Source organism: Cervus canadensis, chromosome 2, assembly GCF_019320065.1.
Source record: "Cervus canadensis isolate Bull #8, Minnesota chromosome 2, ASM1932006v1, whole genome shotgun sequence".
In the NCBI taxonomy this organism is placed as follows: Eukaryota; Metazoa; Chordata; class Mammalia; order Artiodactyla; family Cervidae; genus Cervus; species Cervus canadensis.
Genome location: NC_057387.1, coordinates 93,067,423 through 93,082,334, shown reverse-complemented (window position 1 = coordinate 93,082,334; position 14,912 = coordinate 93,067,423). Strand labels below are relative to the sequence as shown.

At 40.7% G+C, this 14,912-nt stretch overlaps 1 protein-coding gene across 3 annotated transcripts in view; it reads right to left on the bottom strand.

The window, feature by feature from the left end:
• Positions 1-2,471, bottom strand: part of LOC122437004 (putative selection and upkeep of intraepithelial T-cells protein 1 homolog) — a 32,829-nt gene extending 30,358 nt beyond the window's left edge. For all 3 annotated transcript variants that reach the window (XM_043461401.1, XM_043461402.1, XM_043461403.1), the window contains exon 1: positions 2,242-2,471. The gene's annotated coding sequence lies outside the window, so the exon portion shown is untranslated. The remainder of the gene's footprint in view (positions 1-2,241) is intronic.
• Positions 2,472-14,912: the final 12,441 nt, after the last annotated feature.

The window sequence follows — 14,912 nt, the reverse complement described above, 5'->3', positions numbered from 1 at the left end:
TATTTGTGGACCTATATGGCCAGTAAAAGCAATGGAAGAATGAAACGGTATTTCTCAGCCAATCATGAAAGCTTTTTGCCAGTTCTATAATGACTTGGCTTTTGACTCAGCACACAAATGTGATAGTCATCTTTTTTGCCCTCAGGAAAAAAAAAGGTTTGTTAAATGTTAGGGGATTATGATAAAATGAACAGTGAATGGTTATAGTAATGTGAAAATGCCATGCTATGTGCCTGATAAACAGATGTCTGGAAATAGAAATGAGCCACAGAAGCCAGTAGGCTGAATTCAGAGCAGTTTGGTTGGTGATCACTCAGGTTGACCCTGGGCTGTTCACCTTTGCACTGACGGACTGCTCTGAAGGGATAAACCCCTTGGCTTGGACAATGAGAAGCTGAGGAGTGGATGGTCATGAATAAGCCCTCATGGGGTCAGGATTGGTAGAAAGATATTTGGATTTACTTTCAAGAGCCTGAGGTAGTCCTCACTATCTTACATGTCCCTGCTTATAATATGCTGACACCCCTTGGCAGCAAGAAGCTGATGCCCTAGCTTGGGTATGTATCCTGGCAACTGATCTTTCAGTAGATATAGCAGATTGGGTGCACAAAAGGAGTGGTCAGGTAGGATGGCACATTGCCAAAAATGAAATACAGAGACATTGTTAATGTAGTAATTTTATATCCTGTATGTTCTAAATAATATCCAAGGCAACTGCCAAAGGAGTCTGGGGTATTTCAGCAGAATTTCCAACTGGTAAGAGATTGGTAAATTGATTATATTGGCTCCCGCCTTCCAGATGAGGGTTCTAAGTTTGCCCTGGTATATGTAGCCACTGTATTTGGCCTAACCCAAGCTTTCCTCTGTCCCTGTGCAAGCCAGGCTGTCACCATTAGGGCATTATGAAAATTAGTTTTTTTAACCATAAACTGGGTCTTACCATACACATCATCATAACATAACTACATATTAAATCTAGAAAAATTGGTTCTTGTTTTCCTGACGTACATACCCTCATTGAACAGTGATCAGGGATCATGTTTCAAATGTCATGATATGCAAGATTAGGCAAAAGTCCATAACATTGAACAGAGATTCCACCTCCCTTAAACCCCACAAACGGTAGGGTTAGTAAAAAGAAAAATTAGAATATTAAAGCAACAGATTAATTGTCTAGCAGGTAAAACCATCTCAGCCAGGTGCACTAAAGTACTGTCTCAGGCTTTAATACATTTGAATGGTCAACCAGGAGAGCTTGTTGCCCCATACGCTAGACTGGAGATCCTTGCCAAGACAATCAGTTCTTTAAATGCACACTGAATGTGCACTTAAAAGTGACTAAAATGGTAAATTTTATGTTATGTAATAGTTTACTAACATAAAAAGATTTTTAAATGTTCAAACAAAAAGCAAATAGGCCAACAAAAGACTATGAAATCTAACATAAATCATGTTTAACCTGCCAGGAAAGTGAATCAGATCACAGAAAAAGAGATCTTTAAGCCAGGGGGATCATAGGAAAATTTCCCATATTATAGAAACAGTAAAATTCACCCCTGTTCTGCTAAATTTTTTTTAAGCTAAATCAAGTGTTTCTGATATATGTTCTTACCTGTTTAGGGTGACTGAGTGAAAATATTTTTATGAAGGTCATTCATGTTACATTTTGAAAGCCAATAATTCTACAGATATCATTTTTTAATGTCACCATAAATATTCCACAGTGAGGTGTTTCTGTTTATCTTTATTTTTCTTCATCCTAACTAGTAATATTAGAGAAGAGGAATCCTAGTTGCAAAGAGTACTATGCAATGGGGACTGCTAACACTACTAGTGTATGACTAAGAAATGGCATACATAAGAATAATAGTTTATTTGCTCCTGATCAAAACAGACTCTAGCAGTTGAGCCCGGCATTTGCTGTGGCGCGCGCGCGCACACACACACACACACACACACACATACAATTAAGGAAAAATAGAGACAAACAAAAATACCTCACTGTGGAATATTTATGGTGATTTTTAAAAACTGAAAAAAGATTTTCCCTAGAGGTGACTGAGACTTCTCAGGTCACCCCATCCTTTGGAGCCCCCAAATCTCATAGTCTTCAAACATAGGTCTGTCAAGACTCTAGAAATGCAGGGATCAGAGACTTCCTGAAAGGCACAAGGAAGAAGAGATGGAAGTAGTGATAACCATCTGTGAAGAGAGGACATCGTCCCTGAATCTTCCACTTACTTGAGCCTGGAGATCCTGAGTCAGCCCTTCGTTGTCCTTAGAGAAAGAGCTCCTGCCGGGTCACCTGGGCTTCCCCCAGTGTGGAATCTGATGGGCACCTGGCAAACTACCCACCAAAGTCCCTTCTCACTGTGCCCATCCCACTCCCAGCTCCTGATGCTGTCAGCCTGATCCTGACGGACGTTCCTTTCCAAGGGAAATTCCGAGGAGCCTGGCTACCTCCCTCTGGGTAGAAGTCTTTGTTCATGTTCAGTGACTGCTCCTGGCTTCACTGCTAACACTGCAAGTACTAGCATGACCTGCCCTGCTCTGAAAGGAGGCAACACATGGTCTGATTTAGACATTCCCAGTAATTCGTGCTGAGTAAAATGGCCATGATGAAGACATTTATTCTGAATGCTGTACCTGCACCCAGAGGGGAAAGGAAGGGAGCTGTGGAAGCACAAGTAAGAGACACTAAACTCAGATTAGGCATCGAGGAAGCTTCACCAAGGTGACAAAGGTTCAGAGAAGATTCTTGAAACAAAATGGACAGTTAGCCATGTGAAGAAAAGGAGCAGAGCAGGTTTTCCAGGCAGAGGGAGCAGCAGAAATGGTAAATTCAGAAAACTTGAAGTAGTTTGCTGTGGCCATAATGGGAGATAAGATGTGAAAATGATGGGAAATGAACTGTAGAGAGAAACAAAGGTAAAATTATAAAGTTTGTCATTTTAAGAAATATCTATAATACATACTTAAGTGTATGTACACACACATATATATACTTAAATCTCATATAATATAGGAAACACACATATTTAGGTATTATAATACATAGCTATATACATAAACACATGCATGTGTGCTTCCCTGGCGACTCAGATGGTGAAGACTCTGCCCGAAATGTGGGAGACATAGGTTCAATCCCTGGGAGAGATCCCCTGGAGAAGGAAATGGCTACCCACTCCAGTATTCTTGCCTAGAGAATCCTATGGACAGAGGAGCCTGGTGGGTTACAGCCCATGGGGTCACAAAAGGTCAGACACGACCAAAAAATTACTTAACACATACATTTGTGCACAAATATATGGATATATTTATTCTTTATTACACATATTTGGGAATATATGCTTATAGACATATAAATACACTTACATATGCATGCATATCCTAATGATGCATATCTGTACATGTGTATGTGTGAGTGATGATATATGCACATGTGAGTAAATCTATGTGACTTTATGCACAAACAAATAGACTTAGGATATATGTTAATATAAAAATATAAATGATATGTACAAGAGATCAGGAACACAGCAATGAAAACTTAAAGTAGTATCTGAGGAGAAAATGCATAATTGGGAACATTTGAGATCTATTTAGCATGTAGAACTGATAGGGTGAATTGATCGAAACTGGGGAAATTGAAGACTTTCAGGATGTCTCCCAGATTTCAGCATTCCACTGACCAGATGAATGGAGAGAGTATTATTTGAGGTGTAGTTGAGGGAAAGAACATTTTTAACACAAAAGGGCAAAATATGATGATTGGGATGAGTGAGTTTGATTTGGGATAGATGGATTTTAATGTCCCTTTTAGCTCAGTTGGTAAGGAATCCGCCTGCAATGCAGGAGACCCCAGTTCGATTCCTGGGTCAGGAAGATCCACTGGAGAAAGGATAGGCTACCCACTCCAGTGTTCTGGCCTGGAGAATTCCATGGACTGTGTAGTCCATGGGGTCACAAAGAGTTGGACATGACTGAGAGACTTTCACTCCACTTTTGGAGTCTTAAGGTTATGTTCAAGCAGCACTTGGTTGTTTTGGGTCTAGAGCTCATGATTTGTCTTTGTTCTCCTCTTAGAGCTGCAGTGATAGGAGCTACTGGCCTTTTCACTGTGAAGTCCTCAGGAAGCCTCCTCAAGGCCTTCTCCTTTCCTGCCGCCCCAAGGCTGCCCTGCTGCTCCCTTTAGCTGTCCCCATCCACACTCTGCACTGCTCTCTGACCCTCAGAACCCGTCCTCCTTGATGCACTCCAAATAAGGCAACTGACCTCTTTATTTCAAGCATTTTGCTGTCAGTTCTTCTAGAGCAACTTTTGTTGTTGTTCAGTCACCCAGTTGTGTCTGACTCTTTGTGACCCCATGGACTGCAGCACTCCAGACCTCCCTGTCTCTTACCATTTCCCGGAATTTGCTCGGGTCCATTTCCATTGCATCGATGATGCAAACCAACCGTCTCATCCTCTGATGCCCTCTTCTTCTTCTGCCCTCAATCTTTCCAGCATCAGGGACTGAGAGGGTAACAGGCAGGAAGGCCAGGGGTCTCCAAAGGGAGGAAATAGGCTGCAAGTGCCAGACATTTTTATCTCTCTTAAGTGGCAGGAGGGAACAAACTGGAAATATTTTTTCCCTTCTCTATACAAATGTAAAAGCAGGTTTCTCTTAAAATGCTGTGTTGCCATGACACCTGGTTTCACCTGAAGCTAACTATTCTCAAACCTTGAGTTAACCAATACATTTTTCTTATGGAAATGTTTGTCTTAAGCTATGTTAATGTACCCCAGACTCTGTCTTCAAGTTCCACCAAAAGGCTCAGAACCTACTTGACAAACCAGTATGTTATACTCAGATATTGTTCCCCTAATCTATGTAAATGAAATTATTTGTATGGTAATCTGCCCTTCTAAAAAATTCAAGTCAATCGTTTTATGGCCTGGGATGAATCACCTGGTGCCAGGATTATCACAAAATGCAATTTATGGATGAGGGGCCTGGTGCCATTCTGAGTTTTACGACATTCCTTTCTTTTCATTAACACACTGCTAGTGACTATATAACATCCAGCTGAAGACTAGCAGGGGTTACTCTTTCTGCCCCCTTCTGATGCCTATGTCAGAAGCTTTCTCTATCTCCTTTATACTTTAATAAAACTTTGTTACACAAAAGCTCTGAGCGATCCAGCCTCGTCTCTGGCCCCAGATTGAATTCGTCTCCCCCGGAGGCCAAGAATCCCAGCGTCTTATCATTCAGCAACAACCTTTCAAGACTTTTCCAGTGAGATGGCTGTTCGCATCAGGTGACCAAATTATTGCAGCTTCTGCTACACCATCAGTCCTTGCAATGAATATTCAGGACTGATTTCCTTGAGGATTGACTAGTTTGATCTCTTTGCTGTCCAAAGGACTCTCAGGAGTCTTCTCCAGCCCCACAGTTTAAAGGCATCAATTCTTTGGCGCTCTGCCTTCTTTATGGTCTGGCTCCTACAACCATACATAACCACTGGGAAGACCATAGCCTCGACTATATGGACTTTTGTCAGCACGGTGATGTCTCTGCTTGTCAACACTCTGTTTAGATTTGTCATCGCTTTCCTGCCAAGAAGCAATCATCTGATTTCATGACTGCGGTCACCATCTGCAGTGTTTTTAGAGCCCAAGAAGAGGAAATCTGTCACTGCTTCCACATTTCCCCATTCTATTTGCCATGATGTAATGGGGCTGGATTTTAGTTTCTTTAATGTTTAAAGTCGGCCTTTTCACTCTCCTTTTTCACCTTCATCAAGAGGTTCTTTAGTTCTTCTTTGCTTCCTGCCATTAGAGTGGTATCACCTATTTAGAAAAATTAGAAAGTTAATGAAGTAATGTAGGTGGAGATGCAAATAATTCTAAAATATTAAAAGATGCTTGAAAAACAGATCCCTGGCCTATATAGTTCGATATACTCCAAGAAGAGTATAGGGTCCATGGTGGAACTCTGCCACTTCATCTGTTACACATGGGATAAGCAGAAGACCATTAGCCTTCTTTTTCCTGGTCCCTTCCTCTGTGGTTATCCTATGGATGCAAAGTAGAAATATCTACCTACGTGATTATAACCTATGTTGGGACCTCTCAGAAATCAGTCTGAGAGCCTCATAGGACTAGATACTTGAATAGGAAAGAGAGACCTGAGAAAAACCCCAAGGAAAGCTATACACACTCCTCCAGGACCACCTCCTTGGCCCTTCTCTTCTGGTGACCATAATATAGGATGGGGTTCTAGCCAAGGCAAACCATTAAATCTGACCACTCACTCATGTGTCTGCATCTGGTGTTCTTCTCTTCTCCAGATCCTTCTGGTGAAGCCCTGGTTGGGCTCAGGGCCTGTGATTGTATCCAAGCTAGCTTCCAACACAGAGCTGAGCAGAATGGGTGCTAAGACATGTGCAGAGAATCTGAAGAGAGATCGTGAAGCACAAACAATGTGAAACTCCATCATCTGTGACTAAAACAAATATGCAGTGAAATATCTGGAGACAGAATTCCAAAGTGTTCTGTTGTTTAGGTGATGTAATTCCTGGAGTGAAATTAACCCCAATAAAAACATTTGTTAGCATTAACAAGATTATTTTTCTTGTGAAATTCTGCCCTATAACTCTTTCCCTGCCTCACCCAAGCATCCACCCCACACTATCAACAGCCCTCAGTATCAGATTCCACCCATGCAGCCAGCCTACACATTTGAATCATCTGGGGACTATTTTAGAATTACTTTGGGGTGGGGAATCCCACTGGTTTAATTAATTGATTAACTATGATTTTGTTTATTTTAATTGAAAATTAATTCACATAACATAAAATTTACCCCATAAAGAAGTATACAATTTAATGATTTTCAGTATATTCACAATGTTGTACAACCATTATCACCATCTAATTCCAGAATATTTTTATCACAACAAAAAGGACCTCTGTGCCTCCCAATTTCCCCTCCCTTAATCCCTTGGCAATCACTGATCTATTCTCTGTCTCTATGGTTTTCTTATTCTGGGCAATTCATATAAGTGGAATTATATGATATGGGGCCTTTTGTGACTGGCTGTTTTTTCACTCAGCAAAACACTTTCAAAGTTCATCCATCTTGTAGCAGATATTCCTTTTCATGGGTCGATAGTACTTTAATTATGGATATACACTTTTCTCATAACCAAGAAAAACTAGTTCACAGACTATTCAGTTTTAATCATTTTTATTTTCTTTAACTCTGCATCCCTCATGATAATAAACCGCTTTTCTAAAAACCGAGATATAATTAACATTTAAGTTTAAGGTATATGATGTACTGATTTGATATAATGAAATGTGATTATCACCATAGCATTAGCTAACACCTTTAACATGTTAAATAATTTTATCATTTCTTTTTTTGTGGTGAGAACAATTCAGATAATCTCTTAGAAGCTTTGAAGTTTACGACATGGTAATGTTGTCTATAATCACTATGAAATGCATTTGATCTTCAGAGCTTACTTATCTACTGATGGCAAGTTTGTACCGTTAAACATCTCCCCAATTCCCCCAACCCCCAGCCCCTAGCACCCATCATTCTTCTCTCTGTTTCTACATGTTTGGTTTTTTAGATGTCATTGGCATTTTTCAGTTCCCCAGATGATTACAGTATGCTACCCAGGTTGAAAACTATGCCTCTAAAGCTAAAGGAGATTTCTGACTTGCCTTTAAAATTTTGGGCGGCTGTGACAAAAAGACCTTTCTGAGAGGTAGGATAATGGAGTTTTCTCAGTCAAAGGTATTGGAAGTGAATCCCAAGTCCTATTAGCTCTGATGTTGAGTGACTATTTTTATTCTCTTTGCTGAGGGTGGGATTACTGTGTTATGGAAAAAACAAGCTTCATCTTGTTACTGGGAAGAGATTTCACTCTTATTTCCATCTATTGTACAACATAATAAGAACACTTGTTTTGACTCTGTTGATAGAGTCAGAGTTTCAAGGTGGTTAATGGGAAAACTCTGCTCTAAACCAAGGAGGACGGTTTATACAATCTTAAATTTTTTCTTCCATTGGTTGCACAGGTAATCATCATAAAAGAAAACAAGGAGTAAAATCTCATCAAAATTTAAAATTTTCTCACAGACAAATACAACATGAAGGATTTCTGACTTCTACTTGGGATTCACAAAGCTGGAATCCTAACAACAAAGAAAGGCTGGATAATCAGCAAAATCATAAAATTTTCTTGATTTCTGCTAGATTTGCAGGGAAAACTTCAATGGAATTCAGAGTGAACCTGAAATTTCCAGGAATGGAAGAGACACAAGCACTGACTTAGCTGAGCAGAGCATGGAAAAAAGAGGAACGACTGTAGAAACTGGTGTGAAAACTTGACTAAAATGGTAGTGAATAGAGAAAGGCCAAGTGAGGGCTTTTATGAGAGTACAGATCCCTAGGAGAGGCAGACGTGAAAGAAGTTTGCACCTGCCTGCAGGATCGCCACTGTGGACCCCAGCGGGTGTTCGTGAGAATGACTGGAGGCAGGTTCAGAGACTAGAGAAAGCCACCCTATGATGCAAACCAGGAGACGGCAGCCGCCTACTCTGGGAAAGGAGGCTACACCCAGATCACCTTCACTGGAACAACAGCATTAAGTGCAATCAGAGGGACTTCCCTGGCAGTCCTGTGGTTAAGACTTTCCCTTCCAGTGAGGGGGGTATGATCCCAAGTTGAGGAGCTAAGATCTCATGCCTCACAGCCAAAAAATCAAACATAAAGCAGAAGCAATATTGTAACAAGTTCAATAAAGAATTTAAAGATGATCCACATTGGAAAAAAAAAGTCTTAAAAAAAGAAAAAAAGATGCTGGCAGAAGGACAGCAAACTCTATCACCTGCAGGGCATAGGTGCAGACCTGTTGTTATATCAAAATAAAACAGAAAAATTTCTGGATAACAGAGAACTCACCCCCAAAGCCAAGGAGAGCAAGCACTGAGTGACAAACATTAGTAGCTTCCTATTGAGGGAAGGATGGGAGCACAGACTTCTGATACACAGGCTCACAAGGGAAGCCTGCTGCTGGCTTCCGTGGTAGCTCAGATGGTTAAGAATCCGCCTGCAATCCAGGAGACCTGGGTTCAATGCCTGGGTCAGGAAGATTTCCCTGGAGAAGGAAATGGCAACCCACTCCAGTATTCTTGCCTGGAGAATCCCACAGACAGACCATGGGATCACAAAGAATCAGACACAACTGAGTGACTAACACTTGGGGTAGGACAATAACACTGAGAAAACACCTCTAACAAACCAGTCCCCCACCCCCAAGTACGAGTACATCAAGATCAAGAATGACAAAGAAAAGTTAAGATGATATAATCTAATATATATATTTGGCTATGCTTAGTTGCTCAGTGGTGTCTGATTCTTCGCACCCCTGTGGACTGTAGCCCGCCAAAATTTTCTGTCCATGAAATTGAATATATACATATACACCTACATACATATATACATATCATACATAACATACATATGTAAATATATGTATACACTATCATGGGCTTCCTGGGTGGTGCTGTGGTAAAGAATCTGCCTGCCAGTGCAGGAAATGTGGATTCTATCCCTGGCTTGGAAAGACCCCCTGGAGTAGGAAATGGCAGTCCAATCCAGTATTCTTGCCTGAAAAATTCCATGGACAGAAGAGCCTGGCAGGCTACAATCCATGGGGTTGCAAAGAGTCAGACACAACTGAACATGTATGCACACATTATCATATATCCCAATATATAATATATCTGATATATCTATATATTCTTATTCTTGTATGTGTCTTTCCATAGAAAAGATCACTAATACCTGTTGTTATTCAATCACTAAGTCAAGTCTGACTCTTTGCGACCCCATGGATTGCAGCATGTCAGGCTTCCCTGTCATTCAACGTCTCCCTGAGTTTGCTCAGACTCATGTCCAGTGAGTCAGTGATGACATCAACCATCTCATCCTCTGTTATACTCTTCTCCTCTTGCACTCAGTCTTGCCCAGCATCAGGGTCTTTTCCAATGAGTCGGCCCTTCGCATCAGGTGGCCAAAGTATTGGAGCTTCAGCTTCAGCATCAGTCCTTCCAATGAATATTCAGGGTTGATTGCCTTTAGGATTGACTGATCTCTTTGCTGTTCAAGGACCTAGAAATAAATTACTGGCTCATATGGTATACATATGTTCACTATGAATAGTTATTACAAATAGCTTTTCAAATTCTAACAATTTACACAACCAATACTACCAGCAACATTCTAAAATTTACAGCATGGATAACCTGGGGGACATTATGCTAAGTGAAATAAATCAGATACAAAAAGATAAAAACTGTATTATCTTACATTTATGTGGAATCAAAAAAAAAAGTCACTCATAAAAGTAGAGAGTAGAATGGTTCTTGCTAGGGACCAGCAGTGTGGGGAGAGTGGAACAATGTCAGTTAAAGGGTACAAAGGTTTGGAAATTCAGGATAAAAAAATCCTGGAGCCCTAGTGCACAGAATGCTGAGTATAGTTAATGATTGTTGTTGCTGTTTAGTCACTAAGTCATGTCTGACTCTTTTCAACCCCATGGACTGCAGCCTGCCAGGCTCCTCTGTCCATGGAAGAGTGGGTTGCCGTTTCCTTCTCCAGGGGATATTCTTGCCCCAGGGATAGAACCCATTGTCTCCTGCATTGCTGGCAGATTCTTTACCGCTGAGCCATGAGGGAACTTAATGATATTGTATTGTATATTTGACATTTTCCAAGGGAGTTGATCTTAAGTGTTGTCAACACAATTGTAAATATATGAAGTAATGGATATGTTAATTAGCTTGATTGTGGTAATCATTTCACAGTTCATCAGTCAGTTCAAACTCTCAGTCATGTCCAACTCTTTGTGACCCAATGGACTGCAGCACGCCAGGCTTCCCTGTCCATCACCAACTCCTGGAGCTTTCTCAAACTCATGTCCATTGAGTCGGTGATGCCATACAATATCTCATCCTCTGTTGTCCCCTTCTCCTTCTGCCTCCAATCTTTCCCAGAATCAGGATCTTTTCCAATGAGTCAGTTCTTCTCATCGGGTGGCCAAAGTGTTGGAGTTTCAGCTTCAGCATCTGTCCTTCCAATGAATATTCAGGACTGATTTCCTTTAGGATTGACTGATTGATCTCCTTGCAGTCCAAGGGACTCTCAAAAGTCTTCTCCAAGACCACAGTTCAAAAGCATCAATTCTTTGGTACTGAGCTTTCTTTATGGTCCAACTCTTATATCCATACATGACTACTTGAAAAACCATAACTCTGACTAGATGGACCATTGTCAGTAAAGTAATGTCTCTGCTTTTTAATATGCTATCTAGTTTGGTCATAGCTTTTCTTCCAAGGAGCAAGTGTCTTTTAATTTCATGGCTGCAGTCACCATCTGCAGTGATTTTGGAGTCCAAGAAAATTAAGTCTGTCACAGTTTCCATTGTTTCCCCATCTGTTTGCCATTAAGTGATGAGACCTGATGCCATAATCTTTGTTTTTTGAATGTTGAGTTTTAAGCAGCCTTTTTCACTCTCCTCTTTCACCTTCATCAAAAGACTCTTTAGTTCCTCTTCGCTTTCTGCCACAAGGGTGGTGTCATCTGCATATCTGAGATTATTGATATTTCTCCCCACAATCTTGATTCCAGCCTGTTCTTCATCCAGCCTGGCATTTAACATAATGCTGGGAGGGATTGGGGGCAGGAGGAGAAGGAGACAACAGAGGATGAGATGGCTGGATGGCATCACTGACTCGATGGGCAAGAGTTTGAGTAAACTCCAGGAGTTGGTGATGGACAGGGAGGCCTGGCGTGCTGCGATTCATGGGGTCGCAAAGAGTCGTACACAACTGAGCGATTGAACTGAATTGAACTGAACTGAACTCTGCATATACGTTAAATAAGCAGTGTGATAATATACAGCCTTGACATACTCCTTTCCCAATTTGAAACCAGTCCATTGCTCCATGTACGGTTTTAACTGTTGCTTCCTGACATGGATACAGATTTCTCAGGAGGCAAGGAAGGTGGTCTGGTATTCCCATCTCTTGGAGAATTTTCCAGTTTGTTGTAATCCATACAGTTAAAAGCTTTAGCATAGTCAATGAAGCAGAAGTAGATTTTTTCTGGAACTCTCTTGCGTTTTCTATGATCCGACAGATGTCGGCAATTTGGTCTCTGGTTCCTCTGCCTTTTCTAAAACCAGCTTGAACATCTGGAAGTTCTTGGTTCAGGTACTATTGAAGCCTAGCTTGGAAAATTTTGAGCTCTACTTAGCTAGTGTGTGAGATGAGTGCAACTGTGCGGTAGTATGAACATTCTTTGGCATTGCCTTTCTTTGGGTTTAGAGTGAAAACTGACCTTTTCCAGTCCTGTGGCCACTGTTAAGTTTTCCAAATTTGCAAGCATGTTGAGTGCAGCATTTTAACAACATCATCCTTTAGGATTTGAAATAGCTCAACTCGAATTCCATCACCTCCACTAGCTTTGTTCATAGTGATGTTTCCTAAGGCCCACTTGACTTCACATTCCAGGATGTCTGGCTCTAGGTTAGTGATCACACCATTGTGGTTATCTGGATCATGAAGATCTTCTTTGTATAGTTCTTCTGTGTATTCTTGCCACCTCTTCTTAGTATCTTCTGCTTCTGTCAGGTCCATAGCATTTCTGTCCTTTATTGTGCCCAATGTTACATGAAATGTTCCCTTGGTATCTCTAACTTTCTTGAAGAGATCTCTAGTCATTCTCTTTCTATTGTTTTCCTCTGTTTCTTTGCATTGAAAACTGGGGAAAGCTTTCCTATCTCTCCTTGCTGTTCTTCGGAACTTTGCATTCACATGGATATATCTTTCCTTTTCTCCTTTGCCTTTAGCTTCTCTTCTTTTCTCAGCTATTTGTAAGGCTGTCTCAGACAGCCATTTTGCCTTTTTGCATTTCTTCTTCTTGGGTATGGTTTAGATCACTGCCTCCTGTACAATGTTACAAACCTCTGTCCATAGTTTTCAGGCACTCTCTCTATCAGATCTAATCTCTTGAATCTATTTATCACTTCAAGGGATTTGATTTAGGTCATACCTGAATGGTCTAGTGGTTTTCCCTACTTTCTTCAGTTTAAGTCTGAATTTGGCAATATGGAGTTCATGATCTGAGTCACAGTCAGCTCCTGGTCTTTTTTGCTGACTGTGTAGAGCTTCTCCTTTTTTGGCTGCTAAGAATATAATCAATCTGAATATATTATATTGACAATCTGGTGATGGCCATATGTAGAGTTGTCTCTTGTGTGGTTGGAAGAAGGTGTTTGCTATGACCTTTGTGTTCTCTTGGCAAAACTTTGTTAGCCTTTGCCCTGCTTCATTTTGTACTCCAAGGCCAAACATACCTGATACTCCAGGCATCTCTTGATTTCCTACTTTTGCATCCCAGTCCACTATGATGAAAGGACATCCTTTTTTTTTTTTTTTTGGTGTTAGTTCTGGAAGGTCTTGTAGGTCTTCATAGAACCATTCAGCTTCAACTTCTTCAGCATTAGTGATTGGGGCATAGACTTGGATTACTGTAATATTGAATGGTTTGCTTTGGAAATGCAGAAAGATCATTCTGTCATTTTTGAGATTGCACCCAAATACTGCATTTCAGACTATTTTCTTAACTATGACTTTATTTCTTCTAAGGGATTCTTGCCCACAGTAGTAGATACAATGGTCATCTGAATTAAATTCACCCATTCTGGCCCATTTTAATTCATTGATTCCTAAAATGTTGATGTTCACTCTTGCCATCTCCTGTTTGACTACTTCCAAGTTACCTTGATTCATGGACCTAACATTCCATATTCCTATGTAATACTGTTCTTTACAGCACTGGACTTTACTTCCATCACTAGTCACATGCACAACTGGATGTTGTTTTTGCTTTGGCTCAGTCTCTTCATTCTTTCTGGAGCTATTTCTCCACTCTTCTCCAGTAGCATATTGGGCACCTACTGACTTGGAAAGTTCATCTTTCAGTGTCATATCTTTTTGCCTTTTTATACTGTTTATGGGGTTAAAGAAACATACCATTGTTATACACAATGTTGATGAATCTCAAAAACTTTATATTGAGTGGAGGAAGTTAGTCTTAAAAGATTACATACTTCATGATTTCATTCTGTGACTTTCTCAAAAAGACAAAGTTATCATGATGGAGAACTGATCATTTGTTAGAAGTTAGAGGGTAGAGCTCATGTCCGTTGAGTCAGTGATGTCATTTAACCATCTCGTTCTCTGTCATCCCCTTCTCCTCCTGCCTTCAACTTTCCCAGCATCAAGGTCTTTTTCCAATGAGTTGGCTCTTCCTATCAGGTGGCCAAAGTATTGGAGCTTCAGCATCAATATCAGTCCCTCCAGTGAATATTCAGGATTGATTTCCCTTAGGATTGACTGGTTGAATCTCCTTGCAGTCCAAGGGATTCTCAAGAGTCCTCTCCAACACCACAGTTCAAAAGCATCAATTCTTCAGTGCTCAGCCTTTTTTATGGTCCAGTTCTCACATCCGTACATAACTACTGGAAAAACCATAGCTTTGACTATATCATATGGTAAGAGTATTCTATTTTTGTAAGAAACCACTCAACTGTCCAAAGTGGAGGTACCTTTTTGCATTTCTCTCCAGCAGTGAATGAGAATTCCTTTTGTTCCCCATGGTCAACACATTTGGTGTTGTTAGTGTTTTGGATATCCCATGCTCAGTCACTCAGTCACGTCCAACTGTTTATGATCCCATGGACTATCGCCCACTGGACTCCTCTGTCCACGGAATTTTTCAGGCAAGAATACTGGAATGGGTTACCATTTCCTTCTCCAGGGGATCTTCCCTACCCAGTGATCAAATC